This window comes from Pongo pygmaeus, chromosome 16, assembly GCF_028885625.2.
Source record: "Pongo pygmaeus isolate AG05252 chromosome 16, NHGRI_mPonPyg2-v2.0_pri, whole genome shotgun sequence".
NCBI classification, from domain to species: Eukaryota; Metazoa; Chordata; class Mammalia; order Primates; family Hominidae; genus Pongo; species Pongo pygmaeus.
The window spans coordinates 87,325,572-87,344,089 of NC_072389.2; the positions used below are offsets into that span (position 1 = coordinate 87,325,572).

The following is an 18,518-nucleotide window of genomic DNA, read 5'->3' on the forward strand; positions in this document are numbered from 1 at the left end:
CAGGGAAGAATCCAGGAGGCCAGTCATGCATATGTAATGTTAAGGTGGCCGAGGCACACAGATTGGCTGGAATCTAGAAAGCCAAAGGTTTGGCCCGGTGATCTACGGATCGCTTGGTGCTGTACAAATGATCACATCCGTTAACCCCTTATGCCCTGACAGTCCTGGATGGTTTGCAAAACACTTTACATCTGTGACCATGGCTGGTGTTCACAAAACACTGAGGGAGTACAAAAGGCAAGGCTTAATTTCCCCAGTTTTTTACTCTCATCGAAGAGGCTTAGAGACAGTAAGGACCTTGCTTGTGTTCGTACAGTGGAGTTGGGGAGAGGCACAGCCATCACATTTTATTTTTTCTTATTTAGTTTTTTCTCAACTTAGTTTCTATTTTGAAAAAAGTCAAATCCTTAGAAATGCTGATGGAACAATACCAGGAATATCTGTACACTCTTAACCTAGATTTACCAGTTGCCAAATTTTGCCACAATTGCTTTATTTCTGTCTGTATCCTTCCCCCACCACACACCATTTGAAAGTAGATTGCAGAAATAATGACACATCAGTCCCAAGTACTTTCAGCATGATATTAATAATAATCAAATTAACATCTTATTACATTTTACCTTTACCATACATGGTCACATTAATCAGCACAATGACTCTGAGACTGAGGCTAAAAGAAATAAAGAGACTTCCTATAGCATTTGGTAAGAAAGGAAGACTTTGATAGAGATTAGACTCTCACCTCGATATTCTGAAAATAGGTTGCCTGCTGTAAAATGGGATGAGTAGTTCATCCTAGTCCTTCAGCAAAGGTCAGCAGCTTCTCCTCCCCTTCCCCAGCCATCAGCATAATAGAGCCCGGTTCCTTTGTCACCTGCAGATTCTCACTGTTAGCCATGCATTGGGATTCTGTGCCAAGAACCTCATTCCCAAGTCCAAGATTTGCCCAGTTTCACAGTGTAAACCTCTATTTGCTACTTAACACAAATGGTTTGACTGCAATGAGGTTAATTGCACCTTTGTAGTAACAGAATGGGAAGGTACAGGACTGGAGTAGACATGACTCTTTCTATTGAACATTACCCACTGCACACTAAAGACTCAATAAATGGGTGAATAAATAACTGAAGTGGACACCAGACAACGGAGCAGAAAGAAAATCCATCAGCAAGTTCAGATGTGGGGCTTCGGAGAGAAACTTCATTCATTTGTCCATTCAATCCTCCACTAATTCATTAGCAAATAATTGGAAAGCTCTTACCACACACTGAACTGGCAAATGTAAGCAAGAGCCCTAGCCCAGGGGTTCAGGGACCATGAGGCAAGTGTTCAGACCTAGGACTGAAAGCATGGGAACTAAGTGGAAGGCTGAGTGCGAGAGCTGGCCTTGGGTCAGAGATGGATCCAGAGCCTCTGGGACCAGGTCATCTGTCTGCCAATTTGCTTGAGGCCATTTGGCCTGATGCTCTATCTGGTAACATTAGATAAAGTGTGTGCTTATCAAATGGACAAATGGCTTATACAATAGAATTACTGCTAGCCCCACTGGGATTTTTTGCATTCTTTCAGAGATCTTTACTTATCTCAATCGTTCCTGAACATTTCAAAGATTTTTTTTGTCCTACTTTTTCTAAAGCCCCCCTGCCTTATTTTGAAATATTTACTCAAAAATTTAAAATATTTTATATTAATCTCACTCAATTAAGTATTTTGAGCATTTTTGTTTCCTTTTGATGTTAAATATACATGTATATTGCAAGGGGAGGTAAGGAAAGGTAGTAGCAAATTTTGCAGTACACAGGGATTTATTAAAACAAATTAGAGCAAAATCAATCTTTTTAAAATTTCATATTCATTCAGGTAATTCTCTCTGGCACTATAGATGAGATAAGTGTCAACCTTAAATAATGAGATTCAGAAAATTAATTCAGAGATTAAGAATAGAGTTTATTTGAACACAGAACTTGAGGGTAGCCACCCAGGAACCATCAAGTCCAAATAAATGGGATCAGCATTCCAAAGTGGAGAAGTTAAGGTTTTACTTATATAGGCAGAGACAGAAATTTTAGCTGGATAACATTTTCTATATGAGACCAGTGCCTATGCTTATAGATTGCTGCATTCTAAGGAAGATGACTTTATTACTCTGTGAGAAGGGTTAGTGATCTGGGTAGGGGGATGTCATCTCTGATGCCCTTTGGCCTTTCTAATTATTTACAGGGAAGAAAAGGCAGAAGTTACAGCTGTGTGCCACATGACTCAGGCTGCAAAGCCACATTCTTCTCAAGGCTTAGAATAATTTCAAGTTACAACAGCATTAAGTTTGAGTTAATTTTAATAATTAAGTAATTTATTGGCCGGGCGCGGTAGCTCACACCTGTAATCCCAGCACTTTGGGAGGCTGAGGCGGGCAGATCACAAGGTCAGGAGATTGAGACCATCCTGGCCAACATAGTGAAACTCCTTCTCTACTAAAAATACAAAAATTAGCCAGGCATAGTGATGCGTGCCTGTAATCCCAGCTACTCAGGAGGCTGAGGCAGGAGAATTACTTGAACCAGGGAGTTGGAGGTTGCAGTGAACTGAGATTGCACCACAGCAGTCCAGCCTGGCAACAGAGTGAGACTCCGTCTCAAAAAGATAAATAAATAAAAATAAATAAAATTAATTTATTGAACCTAAATGAAGATAGGTTGAATAAAATATATTTAACTCTGTTTTTAGTATCCAAATCATAAATTAACTGAGATAAATTGGAATTGCAACTTTTGATATTAATCAATTGTCCTTGTTTTTTGCCTAATTTTAAGGAAATGTTGATTTCTAAACTTTTATTATGAAGTTAATGTATAGTCATCAAATAAAATGGAAACAATAGGAAAATTAGAAATAGCAAAAACCACCTAGAACAATATTGCTCAATGATATTAAGTATTAATCTTTTAAGCTTTTTAGAAGTGCATATTTTTCTTTATATTTATATATTTTGTGGCTGTACTGTATATGTGTATTTCTCTTACCTTTTCCATTGATTTTATATTTAAAGCAATTTCCATGTTTTTAAAAAATTTTCTGTGGGCATATTTTACCAATAGGCTATTGAGTGGTATATTCTGTCTAGGATGTGAAGCATTTAACTCTGCCCCATTTCTCGAACATCCATTTTGTTCTCCCTAGTACATTTTGTTTGTTTGTTTGTTTTTGTTTTTTTGAAACAGAGTCTCACTCTGTCACCCAGGCTGGAGTGCAGTGGCACCATTTTGGCTCACTGCAAACTCTGGTTCCCAGGTTCAAGTGATTCTCCTGCCTCAGCCTCCCGAGTAGCTGGGATTACAGGTGTGCGCCACCACACTCGGCTAATTTTTTTAGTACAGATGGGTTTTCACCATGTTGGCCAGGCTAGTCTCAAACTCCTGACCTCAGGTGATCCACCCACTTCGGCCTCCCAAAGTGCTGGGATTACAGGCATGAGCCCAGCCCCCGCCGACCTTTTTTTTGGCCATTGATATTTTCTGCTTTTCACATCATTTCTATAGAATTAGTTTTTCAGAAGTGAAATTTCTAGAGCAAAAAGAATATTATTTAAGAAAATTCTCACGCCTGTAATCCCAGCACTTTGGGAGGCCGAGGTGGGTGGATCACGAGGTCAGGAGATCAAGACCATCCTGGCTAACACGGTGAAACCCCATCTCTACTAAAAATAAAAAAAAATTAGCCGGGCGTGGTGGTGGGCACTTGTAGTCCCAGCTACTCAGGAGGCTGAGGCAGGAGAATGGCGTGAACCCGAGAGGCGGAGCTTGCAGTGAGCCGAGATCGCGCCACTGCACTCCAGCCTGGGCGATAGAGCAAGACTCTGTCTGGAAAAAAAAAAAAAAAAAAAAAGAAAAAGAAAATTCAATGTCAAATGAATGTTGCTCCCTTTACATTTTTATTGATTTAATGTGCTTTTATTATTTTTGGTAAAATGAGTTTTTAATCAAAAATTCACATTTGTATGTGGTCTGTTTATGGTTTCCTTGGTCTGATTTTTACAGACTCCCTCTAAGTACCCCCCGGCATTCATGTGGGCAGTGTGTTCAAGGCGAGGCTGTGATTGCAGCCTCTCATTCTCCAGCAGGATGGACTTGGATGCCCTTCCCCATTTCCTCTCTAGACTGCTGCCCCTCTGGGTGCTGAAGGGCCAGGCAGAAAGAGAACATAGAGAGGATGTTGCTTTCTGAATGCAAGGAGATTAATTACTCCACATGCATTGACTTCCTCTGACAATTTGATTAAAGGTTTTAGATGCACTGGATACGTTTAAGTTAAGCCAGAATTTGTATGTAGATAAAATGACTAAAAATCAAAAAATCAAAAAGGTTCCAAATAGCGTCAAAATGGGTTAAAATTATTATTTCCCAGACCCACTGCTTACAGGATCTATGGGGTGAGAGAAAGAAGGTAGTGAGGGAGATAGAGATAGCAAGTGAAGGCCTAATTGTATAACATATGAATCTTGTTCAGTTCTAAAAACAAAACAAAACAACAATAAAGTTTAGTTATAAATCCCAGAAGGTTTCATCAGAAATGATCCGAAGGCTTAGCTTACAGGGACAAAAACATTTATTTCCTACGTCATCAATTAAAGAGTTGTTTTCCTGCTAAGTGAATTCTATTCTGAGAAACTAATATCCCTGGGCACATCCTAAAATTTATGTGTGAGTCCAGTGTGTTCCATCAGCAAAGCCAAGGTCTCTTTTCTTAGTTATCAAATTTTCAGCTCTGGATTTTGCAAGACAACCTTTCCCATTTCTGGGACATATTTACACCTCTGTTATATTGTTTTAGCAACCCCAAAAGCTTTTGCTTGAAGTTTAGAAATATGTTTTGGGTTTGGAGAATATTTTTCGGGGAAGATTCTCAAGAAGAGATTGTTTTCAATTATCTGAGTAACAGCTGAATTTGTTGAGGCATGAGAACAATTTTTATTTTTATTTTTGGATTCCGCATGAAATCATTGGTGGCAACTAAGTTTGAAACTGTGCAGACTCTCTGAGATTTCCCTTGGGGTCCTGTGATACTCTAACTCTGTTGCACCTTTAGAAAGTAGTCTGAGATTCATAGATGGGTTGGTGGGGGTTGGGGGTGGTGTCCTTTTCTACATTGCGCCTTGCATTAAGTGAAGACAGATTCTCATCACCGTAACAGAATCCTTTAAAAAGAGGAAAAAATCATCAGATAGGTTGCTATTGGGATACAATTGTAACACTGCCCTGTCCCATCAGCTGTTAAGCTTCCTCAAGGAATGAGATTCTTTTTCATATATATCTAAACACATAATCTGTCCTAGGAGGAAGAAAAAATTGAAGTTTCTAAAAAACCGGGGTAAAAGAAAGCAGCTGAATTCCTTGTCAAACAACTATTTAGTAATTGGCTGAGAGTTTTCTTGAATGCTTTTTAGACTGTTTGTATTTTCCCAAGTATTTGGGGGAATATTAGAAAGCACAGCCAACGTCTCAGGAGGGAGGAGCTCCTCTCAGCATTTCTTCACGTCCTTACAGAAATGCTATGTCTCCGTCAGCAGATGGAAGCCAAATAGCATCTGGGATCAGCTGAGACAACAGAACAGAGCAGATTCCAGACAAAACAGTATTTACGATATGTTGATCTACCACCAAAATACGAAGTTTATCATGCTTTGCTTTGGTCTCGATGTGATATTTTAAAACCCCTTCTTTTAGAAAATTATCTTCGTCTTTTCCTCACTTCTCTTTTCATCTTATATTTTCATTTTAAAATAATTAATGGTCAAATAGGGATTGAGGTATACAATGTGATGATTTGATATATGTATATATTTTGTAATGATTGCCACAATCAAATTAATTAACATGTATTTTTGACATATCTTTTCATTTCTTGTTTTATAAAGATCTTTCAAAATCCTTTTCCTTAATGTGCAAACCAATTTAATTCCCCAAAGCAAGGCCTTTTAAAAATTAAACTACTCCTGCCCTCTTTTTTCACTTTTAGTACTTTACCTTCTTTTTAAATAATATTTGCATAGGTCTAATTAACACCGCATTTCTGCCTCTACATTTTTTGATTTTTGAAGAAGGAGAGTTCTGTTTTGGCATGTGTATACCCACAAATAGTCTTCATGTATAAATTATATTCCCACCTTAAATCTCATCGTATATATAAATGCCATGATAATCTTTAGAAATCATCTGGGATTTTATATTACTCGTAATTTTATATTACTCATAATTTTATACTGCTTGTTTAGAGATTTAAAAGCCTGATGAAGGAACAGCTGAACTCAGAGAAACAGCAGGTGAAAGTAAATTTTTTATTTATTTTTTCTTCCTTTTGCCAACATTCTGCATCACTTCTTGTTTCTAGCCTCACTTTCATTCCAGCAGCTTCTAGGGTGTGGCTGTGGCTGTCTGGCTTCCCTTCTATTGATACCTCTGGCAGCCTTTGAGGGATGAGAGGGCTTGGGGATTTCCACTGCAAACATGAGGGAGTAGGTTGAGTGCTTCTTTGTTGAGGTGAGCTCCCCTGATGGGGTTGAACCCTGTATATCAGAAAGAAGCCCAACCACCCTTTTGCTATTTCATAGTGAAGCATTGCATTGAATCTCCTGGAGCAGACATAAATGAATGTTGTGGCTCTGGAGTGGTAAAAGAGATTGCAAACAAACAGTTTTCATATCTCCTGGGGGTGCTTTTTACTGAGCTAACATAGCTAAGCTGGAAATGTGTTTTCCAGTATTCCATTCTCTGTGTGGCGCTGGCCACAAAGAGACTTGTGTGTCTAAGTCTTGGAAGGTGGAAGAGAAGGAGCTGCCATTTTGTGTGCTCTGAGGTGGGTAAAGGGCACCAGACACTGTGGCAGCTCACACAGGTCTGTCATCTGCTGGCCTTGCCTTGCAGGTGGGGCCGTATCCTGAGCCTTGCACAACCTCAGCTCCCACTGGATCTCTTCCTTCAGCTCCTCTGAGCCGTGGGCCAGATGTGTGTACAGCTCCATGGTGAAAGCCACCAACTTTTCCAGTAGGTCTTCTGCATCTTTTGGGTCGGAGGTGGTGAGAAAGAGAGGTGGGCTGTATTTCATCCTTTTGAGGGGAAATGGGAAAATACCTGTTGTCCTCTATTTCTTCAATTTCACACCCAACTCTCCTTCCTAACTCCCAGTCCAGGCGACATAGAACAAATTCAGCCCAGTATCAGATACAAAACCAATACCTTTACAGAGATTTCACAACCAGTCTCACCATTGTGCAGATCCTAATCCCTGTTATAAATTCTATACACTGGTTCTGTTTCTCCTATTGAACCCTGACTGAAAAAGCTCTTCTTGGCTGCTTTTGCCTGCGAATTTTATCTCTTGAATTAGTAGATGGTTATACTGCTGTGCCAGGACTGTTTGACTTCCTGAACAGAAAGCGTAAATGGTAAAGTGTGGATTGTGATTAAATCATTGATGACCTACTGCAGGTTGGTAGTTTGTTCTGTCTGAATTGCGTCTTACAGAAGCTCATTGATATGTCTTGTATAATGACATACTTCCTTTTCTCCAGTGTTATTTAATGTTCTCTTATTTTTATAGCCCTTGACCTTAGCCTTTTATTTAAAGCTACTGAGGGGCTTAGATTACTGTTGCCATATTTCTTGGGATTATGCTAATCCAGGTTTTCATTTTACCATGTCAATCTCTACTTACATTTTTTTTAACTCTGCCGGTTTCCTTTATAAAGTCACTATCTCTTCTTATTCTCTTAATTTGCATCCCTTATTTCAGAGACAATGATTTCATTTTATTTCACTGAGTGAGAGAAGCAAACATCTAAAATTTACATTTTGCTTTCTGTAGAAAGCTCCTTTCTAAAATCTGCATTTTTCTTTACTCTGGCATGCTGCATTCATTTCCTTTTTTATGCTGCAGAATTTCTGTGTTTGCGCCCCCATCCTGTAAGTGAGTGTTCTGCAGCTTCCCTCGCAGTTCCCAGGAATGTTATGGGACTTCACCTTTCATATGCTTACTGGTGAAGGCTGCTGCATGATGACTTTGTAGGATGAGGGAGTGGAGAAAAAGGTGAGGCTGGGAGCACTCTGAAAAAGAAGAATTTGGTGTTTGTTCTGTTGACTCCTTCCTTCTTATACAGGAGGGCAGTTCTCTTCTTGTATTCCTGTGTTTTTGGTGTGTTGTTTGTGTGTTTGTTTTTTGTTTATTTTGACACAAAGTCTTGCTCTGTCGCCCAGGCTGGAGTGCAGTGGTGCGAACTTGGCTCACTGCAACCGCCTCCTCCCAGGTTCAAGCAATTCTCCCACCTCAGCCTCCAGAGTAGCTGGGATTACAGGTGTGCACCATAACACCCGGCTAATTTTGTATTTTTAGTAGAGCCGGATTTTCACCATGTTGGCCAGACTGGTCTGAAACTCCTGGCCTTAAGTGATCTGCCCATCTCGGCCTCCCAAAGTGCTGGGATTACAGGCGTGAGCGACCGTGCCCGGCCACTTCTTGTATTCCTTTGTTCAGCATGGCCTCTTCCTCAGGTCTTCGATGTGGCTTAGTGTCCCTCTCAAGAACTTTTCCACAACAGGGACAGGATCTCACCACAGCAGAGAGAATCAGAATCAGTGAAAAACACCCATGCCTGGGGACTTCTTGTTTAGAACGGCCACTCTTGTTTTGATCCTTCACATCCCCTCCAATCTAATTCTGAATTTTTTTTCTTTATTGTGGCAAAATACACATAACATAAACTTACATGTTACCGTTTTTAAGTGTCCAGTTCAGTGGCATTAAGAACATGCATATTGTTTGGCAATCATCACCAGTATTCATATTCAGGACTTTATTCAATTTTCCTAAATGGAAGCCCCACATACCCACTAAACAACAAGCCCTCATTTTCCCCTGCCCCACCAGCCTCTGACAGCCGCCATTTTTCTTTCTGTCTCTAGGAAGCTGATTACTCTAGGTGCCTATGAGGGTGGAGTCATACAGTATTTGTTTTAGTGACTGGCTGATTTCACTCAGCATAATGTCTTTGAGGTCCATTCATGTTGTGGCATGTGTCAGAAATTCCTTCTTTTTTACGGCTGAATAATATCTCACTGTAGGCATATTCCACATTTTGTTTATCATTTAAATGTTTTTAAGCTATAGCAAGAAAAGGCGTGGAACAAGAAACGGTCCCTATCTCTCCCACCATCTTCATGTCTAGCCCATGCACCTCTGAAATAGTAGTGTTGGTAGGGCTCTAGATCCTTCCTATTAAATGGGCTACAAATTCCCTGTAGATGAGGGTTCTGACTCAGGGAACTTTCTTTATTCTCCTTACATTTTATCAAGTCTCCTGGAAACTTCTTCAAGCATGATATGGTTTGGATGTGTCCCCATCCAAATCTCATCTTGAATTGTAGCTCCCATAATTCCCACATGTTGTAGGAGGGACCTTTTGGGAGATAATGGAATCCTGGGGGCAGTTTTCCCCATACTGTTCTTGTGGTAGTGAATAAGTCTCATGAGATCTGACGGTTTTATAAGGGGAAACCCCTTTCACTTGGTTCTCATTCTCTTTTGTCTGCCGCCATGTAAAATGTGCCTTTTGCCTTCCACCATGATTGTGAGGCCTCCCCAGTCACGTGGAACTGTCGGTCCGTTAAACCTCTTTTCCTTTTTCTTTCTTTTTTTTTTTTTTAGACGGAGTTTGGCTCTTGTCGCCCAGGCTGTAGTGCAGTGGTGCGATCTTGGCTCACTGCAACCTCTGCCTCCCAGGTTCAAGCTATTCTTATGCCTCAGCCTCTCAAGTGGCTGGGATTACAGGTGCCTGCCACCACATCCAGATAATTTTTTGTATTTTTAGTAGAGACAGGGTTTGGCCATGTTGGGCAGGCTGATCTCAAACTCTGACCTCAGGTGATCTGCCCGCCTCGGCCTCCCAAAGTACTATGATTTCAGGCGTGAGCCACAGCGCCCGGCCCTTTGTCTTTATAAATTACGCAGTCTTGGGTGTGTCTTTATCAGCAGCATGAGAACAGACTAATACAAAGCATTTAGTAAGTTCAGGCTCTTTTTTTTTTTTTTCTAGTTTCTAGAATTGGTGCAGATTTGCCCCTAATCATTTAAAAATAATAAATATAATACTCTCCATTTCTGGTGGGTGGAATTCCCATATCCACACCACTTTCTTTCCCCTTCCGCTCTCTGCTTGTGAGGGCCTCTGAGTTTATTCTTTCACTCATTCATTACATAAATGCTTACTAAGTACCTGTGCTGTGTTGCGTTACAGCATTAAATCATATGCTACAACATTTTCACCAGACAAGGTCTATGGGTTTTGGAAAAACTCTAGGCAGTTTCCCTGAATCCCAAGCAGGCTTGTTCAGGCTTACTATTTAGAGAAAATGGGTCTGACCTGGAGAGTCAGTATTTATGGTGTGATGCACTTGAGTAGATCTTATTAGCATCTACTAATGAGAGTTGAACATTAGCATGCTAATGTTTAAATTCAGAGAATATTCTGTGTCATTGAGATAGGCAGAAAAATGACCCCCCAAAATCTATCTACATCTTAACCCCTGAAACCTGTGCATATTTCCTGATATAGCAAAAAGGGAGGGAGGTCCTTGCAGGTGTGATTAAGTACTCTGAGATAGGGAGATTATCCTAGATTATCTGGGTAGGCACTACAGGTAATCACATGTACCTTATAAGAGGGATGAAGGAGGAGATTTTACTGCATACAGAGGAGAAGGTGATGTGAAGATGGAGCAGAGAGAGACCTGAAGATGCTGGCGTTGAAGACTGCAGGGATGCAGCCACAAGCCAAGGAGTGCCTGCTCTCACCAGAAGCTAAAAGAGGCAAGGAATGTCTTCTACTATAGAACCTACAGAGGGAGTACCCTGCCAACACCTTTATTTGGGCCCAGTGATACTATCAGACTTCAGACTTCTGGCCTTCAAAACTGCCAGAAAATAAATTTCTGTCATTTTAAACTACTGTGTTTATGGTGATTTGTTACAGCAGCCACAGGAAATTAATCCAGCCACTTTATGTCCAAAATGAGGTTAATAATAGGGAACCTGTAAGTGCATGCCTTGTTCTGAGCTTACCAGAGATGCCGCACCCTTCCTGGTGTCTCTATGGGTTTGCTTCCTAAGATTCCAATCAACCCTTGCACCCAGTGATCAACTTTCCGACTGTCTTTCAGAAAATGATTAACTTCTGTTTTTTAACTAAGTCGTCTCCAGCAAACCATATTCTTGTGAAAGCTTACTGTTCATTTCTGCAGGCCTGAAGGGAGGTGGGGCTAGTAAGTCTCAGCCCCTTCTCTGCAAGCCTGCTCTAAACAGCAGTGACAGACATGGCACAGTCCACCTTCTAGTCCTTAGATATAATGCCACGATAAACAAGTTTGATTGATACCCTGGGGTCAAATTCCTTTTTGCGCTCCGGGTACTGAGGAGAAGGCATTGTATATGGGACACTGGAAGAGGTGTGGGAGTGTGTGAAGCCGGCTGTTGGGCATGGTCCACCTTCTAGTCCTTAGATATAATGCCAAGATAAACAAGTTTGATTGATAACCTGGAGTCAAATTCCTTTTTGCGCTCCAGGTACTGAGGAGAAGGCAATTGTATATGGGACACCAGAAGAGGTGTGGGACTGCATGAAGCCGGCTGTCGGGGGCCTGTGAGAGAAGAGGGATGAGAATGTGATTGGTTTTGAAATGATCTAAAATAGAAACTCCACAGATGGCCTCTGAGAAATTGAGACTCCATTCTGTAAAAAGGCACAGAGTCATAGAACTGTAGCCTAGAAAGACTCTGGTCACCTGGCTCAATCCCCTGTTCTACAAAAGACGGGTCACAGGCCTCAAGAGATACGACTCTCCAAGGCTGTCCAACCCATAGTTAGAAAAACTGGGACTTTTTGAAGTGTTTCTGTGAGAATGAAAATAAATACCTGTAAAAGGCTCAGAATAGTGTTTGATGTAATAAGTGTTCAAAATGTTTGATTGTGATAGGTTTATTTAAAACATTGGGCCACCTAAATTTCCAACATCAAAAGTGAAGTAACAATAATGCTAATGAAATACAACCTTTTATCTAAAATAATGCAATCATCAGAGCCTTTCTGTTTCATCTGCCTCTATGACTACTGCCCAGTCCAAGCCACCATTGCCTGGATTGTCGTAGCGGCCTCCTCATCGTTGTCCTGTTTCTTTTGACGACTTCCAAAGACTATTTCCCTCCCAGCTACATCCCATTCTCCTCACAGCAGCCAGAGAATTTTTTTTTGTAAAAAATGTAAGTCAAATCAGGTGCCTTCTCTTCTAGAAACCTCCATTGGCTCCTTTTCTCAGTCAGAGTAAAATCCATATCCTTACCCAGTGCTACACGGCCCAACAAGACAGACCCTGTGCTGCACCCTGGAGCTCTTCTCCTGTAATTTGACTGTCTTGCCTGCCCTGCTCTGGCCACACTGGCCTCCTTGCTGTGCCCAAATACTCCAGGCCTGTGGTCTTCGGGTCTTTACATGTGTCTTTTGCCCTGGTTGGAATGCTTTTTCCCTGCATGCTCAGTTACCTGCTCCCTTTCCTCCTTCAAGTCTCTTCTCAAATGCTGCCCTATCTGAGGGTATTTTGGCCACCCTACATACCAGAGCAAACCACCAGCCCTCATTGGCTGCCTATCACGCTTTATTTTTCTTTATAGCATTTATCCCCACTGGATATTAAATATATACATATTTATACCTTGCTAGTCTATCTGTTCAGTACTATACTTTTACATGAAAGTAAAAAACAAAGAAACAAGAGACAGTTTACATATTATATCTTTCTTTTAAAAAAACATAACTTACTCTATTTGGGTGAATAAATGAAAATTGAGCCTATCATTTGTTCTGTGTCTCCTAAGAATCTAATTTATCAACCAAAATAATCTTCCTGGGGAGATGCAATGAATACTGTGCTGCACACATGAACACACTGCATCACCCCATGTAGATTATTTTGGTTGATAAATTAGATTCTTAAGAGGCTTGGGGGTCAAATACACCAGGCATTAAATGTCAGTTCTACTGCTTGCTAGCTAGAGTACTTTCACAGTGAGAGCTAGGGAGCTTTGACTGACTGTCCCTGAGTCATCATTTCCTTATTTGTAAAACAGAAATAACTTTGCAACGTTGTCGTAAAGATAGCAAAATTGTATAGGAAAGGCCTAGCACAGTGCATAGGGAGTAGTAGGAACCTAAAAACTGAGAGGGATGTTTATTCTCGTGTCTATAATAATAGCTTCATTTAAACCCCACCATGAAAGCATGGCCAGATGGTTTAAGTAATTTCGTATGAAATATGTGACAGCCATTATTATCATCATTCTTGACATTATTTTAAAATGAGCATTAAAGTTTGGTGAGAATGCTTTGAGATGAATTATTTTTTGCAAACTGACCTGATTGATGTAGAGAACTGCAAACAAAATATTTTGCCAATATACTGATTAACAACATAACATACACACTATGTGTGCTCTTTAATCCAGCTCCAAATGCAAATAAAACTTTAAAAATGCCCTCTCCTGTCTAAGAAACAAGCCCAAACAGTAGCCGAGTACATATATAGAATTTAACTCGGGGTGTCTGAATTTACTGTAGTTGCCCACGGATGGGAGAAGCAGCCTGCCAAGGCCCAGAGATGCAGGGTTTAATTCCCAGAGCTCACGGGAAGCCGGCTGATTGGTGAACGCGCCCGCACTGTGCACTGTGTAATTGAACATGTGCTCCCAGCCCAACTGCAGGAAGGATGAAATTTGTTAAGTGGTATCTTTCATGAGATTAAAAAAGGAAGACAAACTGTCACTGTTATGATAGGGTCTTATTAAATTTCTGCCCTACTAATTTGGAAACTGTGATAATCCAGACTTGGCATGTATGATACAGAACAAAAAAGTGCAATTAAATGCTGACACTTGGAAATTTTACATTATGGTGTACCCCTAGATGCTAGGGCCCGTTGTTGACTTAAGTTTATTTTGTTTCAATTCTGTGTATCTGTTTTTAACCCTTAGGTGCCATCTGTTTGAGCGTTGTCCTGGTTCACTTCCAGTGTAAAGCTCAGAGTGCAGGAATAATATCCAAGTGCCAGTAAAACCACTTGGGTGGTCGCAAAATGGGGTGAGGAGGATCATGAGGGCTGTGTTTCTGAAGAACGCACAGCGGGAGGCAGCAGGGATGAACTGCAAAAAAGTGGCAGTCTATGCTGCACACATCAGCCCCACAAAAGAAAAAGAAAATCCAGGAGCAGAGAGCTGAGCTACTGTAACTGAGAATGGCTCCGCAGTGGGGATGGTTTGAGAACCGTGACCTGGGTCTAGATGGCCCCTCTTGGAGCTCACTGGGACCCTGCACACATTCCCTGCCTATTGACCTCACACAGCAGTGGCTTAGCTCGGCTGAGAAAGAGGACTGTCTGTTCCTCTTTGTTGGTTTAACCATATGATACACAATCCTGTAAACAAATTAATTTCCTCCGGGACTTTTGAAAGCATGCTAACTGCATTATCATTTTTTTCTGTATAAAGGAAGCTTAGCAAGAAAACAATTATGGGATGGACTTCAAATGATCTCCAAATGGCCATAAAATAGAGATGCAGTCAACAGAGATGCAGGGAAAAAAAAATAACAAGGTTTTGTTTGCTAAAATCTAGAATTCATTTGATTTTAAAGCTGCGTGACCCACTTCCATTCTTTCTCCCTTCCATCAGCTTTCTGCACAAATCTTTTGCCACCCTCATTTTTAACATTTGTATTCCTCCTCTACCGCCCAGAGCCTTTCTACTCTGTGTTCTCCAATTCATCCTAAAATCAAGACCAAGGTAGAATTCTCGAACTTGGCCTATTCTGAGCAAAACTGACATGGCTGGAACAGGGAGCTTGTGTGAATATTCCCAATGCGTAAGGAATGAGTTCGCACGCTCTTTCATTTATTCTGCCATCAAGCATTTACTGGCTGTCTGGTTTGTGCCTGACCCTATGCACTTCCTTAGGGAATGGAATAAAAAAAATACATAATCTTCTCCTTAAAGCAACTTGATGCTTGGTAGAATGACAGACAACACAAGAATTGAAACAGAGTGAGGCGACTGCTGTGATGGGTGAATGCTTAGAGCTAGGGAGGGGTAGAAGAGGAGAGAGAAGGAGTCTTGCTTAGTTTGGGTCTTGAAAGATAAGTTACTGTTCTGAAACTACAGTAGTATACTGTTGAGGGGCACAGGTGGACCGTTCAAGACAGAAAGCTGCAATGGCCTGTGGGGACAGGCGGGAACTGCCACCCTCCTCCAGTCACTCAGGCCCTAAACCACAGCTGTGACAGTCTTATCAACTTACCTTCCAACCTCACCTGCAGGATGCAAGGGAGAGAGTTGCCAAAGAGGTGGCTGTAGGTAATGGGGTATATACATTCGGATACTGGACACAGAGAAGACATAGGTCCAAAGTCTCATTGGGATGAGGAAGTTAGAAGAGCTTGAGTTTCCTTGATCTTATTAAACTATATGAACACTCCTTCATTGATTATCAATACCATCCTGTCTGAATGCAGACATCTGGAAGTGGTCTCATGTCTTCAGCAGGAACTCCCTTCTTTTCTACCCTAGCTTCCTGTCCACATCCCAATAGGCTTAGAGAGTCTTTTGGGTAGAAAAAAATCTTAGAGCCTTTTATTCCAAATCCCCACTGATAAGTGAAAGAAGCCAGTCTTAAACAGCTACATACTGAGCCAGGCGCGGTGGCTCATGCCTGTAATCACAGCACTTTGGGAGGCTGAGGCGGGTGGATCACTTGAGGTCAGGAGTTCGAGACCAGCCTGGCCAACATGGCGAAACCCCATCTCTACCAAAAATACAAAAATTAGCTGGGTGTGGTGGCGGGTGCCTGTAATCCCAGCTACTCGGGAGGCTGAGGCAGAGAGAATCGCTTAAACCCAGGAGGCAGAGGTTGCAGTGAGCCGAGATGGTGCCACTGCACTCCAGCCTGGGGGACAGAGTGAGACTTCGTCTCAAAAAAAAAAAGCTACATACTATATGATTCCATATGACATTATAAAAAAGACAAAAATAAAGAGTTGACAAATAGATCAATGGTTGCCAGGGAGGGTTGAATAGATAGAGAATAGGTTTTTTGTTTTTTTGGGGTTTTTTGGGGGCAGTGAAACTATTCTGTATAATACTGTAACAGTGGATACATAAGAGTATGCATTTGTCAAAAACTCTATAGCTTTTCAGCACAAATAGTAAGCCTTAATATGCACAAAATTTTCTAAAAAAGCATTTGCATGTATGCTTTTCAATGTTTACAAATGTATGGAAAAAAAACCTCAGTGAAGAAAGTAGAAAGGTGCTGCCATGAGTAACTTTGGAATTGGGTAGATTTTATCAGGCCAAAGGCAAAAAACCCCAAACCCTTTAATTGATAAAGTTGTTTGCCATGGGGGTATGGGTTAACAATTCTGAAATCGCTGTATGTGTATATTGGAACTGAACAATTAAGTAAATGGATGATAGATAGTGGGAAACAGGTTTCTCACTGTTGGAGTGGGAGGTTACAGACAAGCAAGGGGAGGTGGCTGGAATAATCTGTGGGTAATGGATTAGAGTTGGGGAAATCAGTCTGAACTCCTGTTTAGCTTAAAGTCGATATACCTACACAGAGGCACATATATAATATAATACATATCTATATATCATATTTAAAGATATTATATATGTGTGTGGGTCTATATTAGTATACACACGTATATTTGCTCTGTCATCTGGAAGGCCTAGACGCAATACCACCTTAGTAGCAGTGAGCACACCTAATACCCCGATCTGATTTTCTTTCTTATGTTTTCTTTTTTATTTTCATTTCATTTCATTTCTTTTCTTTTCTCTTTCTTTTCCCCTTCCTTCCCTCTTCCTTCCTTCCTTTCTTTTTTTTTTTGAGATGGGGTCTTGCATTGTCACCTAAGCTCAAATACGGTGGTGTAATCATAGCTCACTGCTGCCTCAAATTCCTTGGGCTCAAGAGATCCTCCCACCTCAGCCTCTTGAGTAGCTTGAACTACAGGTGTACGCCACCACACCTGGCTAATTTTTAAATTTTGTGGAGATGGGGTCTTGCTGTGTTGCCCAGGTTGGTCTTGAACTCCTGGGCTCATGTGATCCACCCATCTCAGCCTCCCAAAATGCTGGGATTACAAGTGTGAGCCACTGCACGAAGCAGATCTTGTTTTCTAATATCATTCTCCAATAAAAGAACCAGGGCTCTTTGAAGAGGCAATAGTTTTAGGACTGGGGCAGGAAATATACAAGATAAGCCTGACACATTCTGTAGTGCTAGAAAGTCAAAAAGTGCTCAAAAAAATCCATGTCAATGATGTAAGTCAAAGGAATACATGAAAAAACTTCCAATGGCCAAAGCTGGAACAATTCAAACAAAACAAAGTAGTATCAGAATAAAACTCAAAGTATAGTATAAAATAAATATCTATGCATCTATATTGATACGGAGTCATGTGCCACATAATATGTTTTCGTCAACAGTGGACCACATATACAATGTAGTCCCATAAGATTATAGTATTATATTTGTACTACAATTTTTCTATGTATGGATATGCAAATACTTACTATTGCATTACAGTTGCCTATAGTATTCAGTACAATAATATGTGGTACAGGTTTTTAGTCTAGGAGCAATAGGCTGTACCATATATGTGTGCAGTAGGCTGTACCATCTAGATTTGTGTAGTAAGATTGTCCCCTTTGGAACTCTGTGATGTTCACACAATGATGAAATCACCTAATGACATGTTTCTCAGAATATACCCCAGTCGTTGAGCAACACATGACTGTAAATGGTTGAATAGATCAATAAATGGAGAAGAATAGACAAATCTCCAGTGCAGAATTCTAAATAAATTGTGTAGTTACTTTGCCCTCAGAGAGATGAAGCCCTTTCTTAAATGCGAGCTGTAAGTTACTTCCTTCCAAAGAGTACAGTACAAAATATGGGGGAGAGAAGGGTAACTTTACAGTAGAGAAATCTGATAAGGACTTCAGCCAGGTGATTGAGGTCAGCATCAACAGTCATAAGTCGTGTTGGCGGTATGCACCCTTGATATGATGAAAATGACACTTTATTTCTGTAGTCTTCCTCCCCAAAACTCATAACCCATGTCCAATTATAAGAAAAACACTAGACAAATACCCATGGAGGGGCATTCTACAATATACCTGACCAGGATTCCTCAAAACTATCAAGGCCATCAAAAACAATAAAAGTCTGAGAAACAGAGCCAACGGGAGTCTAAAAAGAAATGATGACTAAATATAACATGGGATCCCGGGTAGGATCCCTCAGACAGAAGAAGGGCATTAGGCAAAAACTCAAGAAATTTGAATAAAGCATGGACTTTAATAATGTATCAATATTGGTTCATTACTTGTGACAAATATACCATATTAATGTAAGATATTAA

General features: G+C 40.7%; 1 long non-coding RNA gene across 1 annotated transcript in view; it reads left to right on the forward strand.

Annotated features, from left to right (window-relative positions):
- LOC129014135 (uncharacterized) overlaps positions 1 to 18,518 on the forward strand; it is an 85,503-nt gene that overhangs the window by 48,721 nt on the left and 18,264 nt on the right. The window lies entirely within an intron of this gene.